Source organism: Papaver somniferum, chromosome 5, assembly GCF_003573695.1.
Source record: "Papaver somniferum cultivar HN1 chromosome 5, ASM357369v1, whole genome shotgun sequence".
Lineage (NCBI taxonomy): Eukaryota > Viridiplantae > Streptophyta > Magnoliopsida > Ranunculales > Papaveraceae > Papaver > Papaver somniferum.
In genome coordinates this window covers 208,653,132-208,658,451 of record NC_039362.1, presented here as the reverse complement: position 1 = coordinate 208,658,451, position 5,320 = coordinate 208,653,132, and the positions used below count along the sequence as shown (strand labels likewise).

General features: G+C 34.8%; 1 long non-coding RNA gene across 5 annotated transcripts; it reads left to right on the top strand.

Moving 5' to 3' along the window:
- The first annotated feature begins 910 nt into the window (after positions 1–910).
- Positions 911–4,569, top strand: LOC113284471. 5 transcript variants are annotated; one of them, XR_003328161.1, is made up of 4 exons: positions 911–1,162; positions 1,472–1,573; positions 1,655–1,739; positions 1,829–4,569. It is a non-coding gene; the product is annotated as an uncharacterized LOC113284471 (long non-coding RNA). The 5 variants fall into 5 exon arrangements; XR_003328159.1 differs by having other exon boundaries at positions 1,655–4,569; XR_003328160.1 differs by having other exon boundaries at positions 1,472–1,739.
- The last annotated feature ends 751 nt before the right edge of the window (positions 4,570–5,320 follow it).

Here is a 5,320-nt window from a genome sequence, read left to right as displayed (position 1 = left end):
CGATCTTTTCTTCGTCTTTTGGACGATTTTCTCTTCGCTTTAATAGCGATTCTTTCAAATCTCCGTGGTGTTTCTTGGCTTGCTACTCTCGATTTATCAAGAACATCAACGATTCTGCTCGGCGTCGCTTTGGATTCATCTTCAACAAGAGGGATTTAGGGCACCAGGATTCGTTTGGATCTACAAGATTTTGGGAAAAATACTCCATTTCATTTGGAGCATCTCTTATTAAAGAAGATAATCATTTTAAATGGTCGGAGTTGATTCCGGTTCACACCATCATTCATCACTACTATATCTACAAAAATTGGATGTCTTTGCGGTTCATGGCTCTTTCTCTTCGCGATGTACTTGCAATTGTTGTCGTCATTTGTATTTGGGTTTTGATTATCTTGTATTTTGGTGTTTTTGATAATCTTGTAAGCAATCATGTAATCATCATTTTGGTTTGAATGAACTGAAATGTGATTTTACAAAAAAAAAAAAAAAAAAAGTTGTAGTAGGAATAGGACAAAGTGTAAAATAAGAAAAGGTTTGAAAAGTTACAAATCCAAAACAATTCAGTGATTATACAACAATAGTGTCCGGTGTCACCATACGGCTGAGATATATCCATACAGTAAATTTTACATAGACTAAGCCAAATTGGGAGTAGAATATTTTATTCATTTATGGAGTTTATTCCGTTATAGAGTATTCTTTTATAGAGGTTTTACTGTATTTCTAACTGCGGGTTAGGATCTTCCTCCTCCTCCTTCCGGTCTCATCTCATATGATGTGATCCAACGGTTGTGTGCATTACTTTGAACACATTAAATTCCTAAATTCTCCTTGACTTTTAATTTTCCGTTTTCCTTTATATGTCATCGTGTGTGGGTTTAATTCAATTTGTTTGATTGCAATATTAGGATTTACGCGATGGGTTTTTTCTACAGTATTCTAAACCAAACTGTTCCACTTCGCCATTATTTCCTGTTAAAAAAAAGTTTGAAACTGAAAAGTACACTATTGATTTAGTCTGGAAACTGCGTTGTTGCCTCTCACTCACAATCTCCATTTCTGATAAAAGTAAGAAGAATCGTCGATTTTTATTCCTCTGAGTTTCAGAATTGATAGATTTTGGAGTGATAAAAAGCAGCAAAGAAATTCGGTACGGCTTCAGGTAATTTTCCCCAGTTCGTTATTTCTTCTTGAAACCCTAGATTGACATCGATACTTCTACCATCAAGTTTTATAACTATCATATCCACACCGGTCCAAAATCATGTTCTTCCACTCTGAGATAGATGATGAATTAAACTCGAAAAATATGATTGAAAACTCTGTCGTTTTCTTTTATGTGGGTTTTATTATTATTTTGATTACTGTTACTGAGGGGAATGAATCTTGAAAGCCATGTCTTAGATTTCAGTTTCTTTACCTTTTGTGGGACTTTGATGTTTAATAAAGCTGTTCTTTATTTTTATTGTAGAAAAAAGAAAACCAAGTTCAGTTTTTGGTTTAAGCCATGAAGAAGGAAAACCCAGGTTGAGTTCTTATGCAGCAATCATTACTTTTCCGAGATAGCCTCAAGGTAAAAAAAAATCATTGAAAGTGTTTGTTGAATTGTCTCAGTGAGAGTGATGGATATTCGTTTTCATTATTGGGTTTGCAGGAATGAAAAATTTGAGATGATAGTCCCGTTCAGCTGTAAACATTTTGAATTGTCCTATAGCAAAGATGACGAAAAACAAACTTAGGTATCCTAATTTAGTTCCACTGCAATTCTATATATGGGGTTTAAAGGGGATTCTCTTTTAAACTGTATTTTTTTTCTTTGGCTTTGTAGTAGAGTGGTGGATTCTTTGAAACATCATGCAGGTAGACCTGTGGTAAATATGGTGGATCCTTTAGGTTATTGATATATGGATAATAAAACGGTAAATATAGCCTTAGGAGCAGAGCCGTGGGTGCCTTGCATCAACCAGGTATTTTCGGATCGCCTTTGTTACCTAGAGACTTTGAATTCAGTTATTACGTGTGAGTTATCTTACAACGGTATCTAGAATGAATCCCTTGCAAGCAATTGTTTGATAATACGAAGTTCTTGATAAGGTTGGTTAAGAAAAAAAAGAGTAATCATTGAAAAACACTAATTTCTCCAATATTTATAGCTTAGGATGGCAGTGGCGCCTCCCGTAAAACTATCCGTAGAAGTCCTAGGCTAATCGTGCAAGCTCGACTTCAAGAAACAATACATATACAGATCCGAATTGGTAAGATCTTCTTTTCAAAAATAGATTGATTGTTTGCCTCTTGGTTTTTTGATAGTCTAGAATTTGACATTTATGTCCATGGTTTCCAAAGGAAGCTTGAATGTTCAATTTTTATGAACATGGCAACATGCTCTCATAAAACAATAGATAATAACTAATGTTTTAGTGTATTGTCAATGTCAGGCAAAGAAGAACTAAACAGTCTTCGTATATTAGGATACTACTCTATACCAACATTTAGCCAGCATATGCTTGACAAGGATTCCCTTCCTGATATTTGGGCCTTAGGATCCAGTAACCCTTGGCGCTTGCAGTCTTGATTTACAAAAACCGTCATACTTTCTTTGTGTGGACCCTGCCAAGGTGGGGAGTTAGTTTTATTCCTGCCTCTTATTTATGCTAATTTTCTATGGGTATTGAAACAACATTGTCACTGTCCTTACCCTAAATCACTCCTTTATCAGTTCTGTGAACAATCTTGGACTATACTTATTTCCTTTGGCTTCTCGCTTTTTCTTTTCAGTCTTTTGCCCATCTTCCAACCTGTAGCATTCATAACATAGAAAACCCTTTCATGTTAACTTGAATATATGCAGTACATTGTAATGTTGGATGTATTGAAACAAATGTATGAGATTCCTTTTCTGTCTCGGGCCACTGGATTCTAGCAACCTGAAATGGAATGTGTTTTCTTGCTGTTCTCTTACCAGCTTTACATAGATCGCCCTTCTCATAAGAATATATATCATGGTGTAAATGGGAATTTAATGACAACAATTTCTTGGGTGCAATAGTAAAGTTGTTTATCTTATCACCAAGTATGTATTAGGAAGTTTGTCAATTTCTGGAATGTCACCTGATTGATTTTTAGTGTTTAACATATATAATTTCTTAATATAACGGGATTGCGTTACTTAACACGCCGATTAAAGTAAGACCGCTAAACAAGTCTATGCCACATCAAATATGAGCTTCTTATTTTAGATCATTTTATTTTTAAAATATTTAAAAACTCTCAAGTAAATGATTGCTTATCCAAATTTTCATTTTCCGGGTCTGTTTGTTGTTGTTCGTTTTGTTTCGAGTTTCTTTATCTTTTTCTTTCTTCATGTTTCCGATTTTAAGATCGGTAATTTTCCAGCAACTACAAATTCAAGAAATGTATAGATGATTGTACAACAACTTCGTTGTTACCTTATCTACTAGAGAAGAACATAAAAAGAAGAGGTATTCGTTTATGTATCTATATGTTTGTCAGGACCTATTTACAATAGAAGCGGAGATCAGTAATTTTCCTCTACTCAATTAACACAGTATGTTCAGAAAATAGCTTTAAAGGCGCTATGTCTGATAGGCTTTGAGTTGTTGCTGAAAAATGTTTGGGCAGTATGTTTGGGAGCCTATATTGCAATAACTAAAGGTGATATGCTAAGTAACACTTTTCATGCATATAATTTTTTTTAAGGCTTTTGATATCATATCTTGGAGCAAATCAAAGTGAATAAAAGATGAGATTTAGGCTAATTTACGGATCCATGATTTATTGTTAGAAGGAATTATTCTTAGTACCTACACACTGCTATCATGTTTCACCAAATTTATTTTGATTTTGCTGATTAAATTAATTCTTTGCTTCATTCTGACCTTATGTTGGAAAAATGTTATTTCAGGAATATTATCAAGGATGTAATCCCATTTGGTTAGATCCTATTTCATAATTATACTTCTGCAGGTGCTTGGATGTAAGATCACCCCATCATTATCACAGTGGCCGTGAAAAAAGGAAAAACACCTTCAGATTTTGGATACTGATAACAGAAAAACCAAAGCCCAGCTCATCTCTTTGAAATGGGACCCCCTTTTACACGGTGAGCGAGTGTGAGGTAAATAAAATTAATTTATCTTGCTCCCACTCCCTTTTATCTTCCTCGCGCTACCCGAGAACATTAGACTATCATATTGTTAGAAGTTCCCTCCTGCTAAAAGAAAATTCTGCGGGAATTGGCAAATGGGTAAGAACATTAGACTATCATATTGTAGTGGTGGTATCTATAGCTTCTTGCCGATTCTGCACCAACCATGAAACGCTGCAACCAGCTAGGCGGTCACCCTTCTCGACTGTCATGGCCTCCCTGCGACACCAGAACCGAAGCAACCCTCTTTGCTGTAATGGTGGTTATCACATATTCAATATTTGTGTTGATATGGATTAAAGTGAAAAACACTTACATTTGTACTTTTCGTGTTGTACTGTTTTAATGTAATGGATGTTATTGAGCATTATAATTTCACCTCTCGTCTCTCGACAAACCAATCACTGGAGTTCCTTGGTAAGCTGTGGGGATTTTATGAGGATTGGGAATAGGAGTATGAAATATGAACCTAAGTTGGAAAAATGGGTAAGCGGGTAATACCAGCAAAGAAAGTAGGGCGACATGGAAAAATTCAGACTTCAGAGTGATTTTGATTGAAATTTTGCTAGGGATGAACTGCATATATGGGTGTTAGAAAGGCGCTTTTTATTTTTCCTGGAATTTTTGTGAAAGGCGTTTTTAATTCTTCCATTATACTTCATCATGTGGTTTTTCAATTTGGGAGTTGAGAAACTATCAAAAACCACACAGGAATGTCCGAAGACGCCCCCAAAAAAAGACAATTTAAACAAGGGTCGGGAACAAAATAACATAGATAGTCGACGCCCTGTGAAAATTTACCGCAAAAAATCACATGGCTATTTCACAGGGTAATCAACTTAGATTGTTATCTGTTGTAAGCTACTTCCATTCCTTAATTATACATCTTTTATTGCTTTATCCTTTTCATGTGAATAATATATGATCATTTTTCTAAGTTAGTATTTGTGGTGAAATGCTAGATGACATCAACTGTCTGAAGTTTTTTCCTAAGAGGTTAGCGAACCGTTACATAATGAAAATAAATATGGAAAACCTCATAAATCAAATTTATCATTGTAACCCCATTTCATGATTTCAAATAATTTAAAATCAACATGCATAATTTAAAATCATTGGCAGCAAACTGTTTAGATTTTTCACGAACAGAGT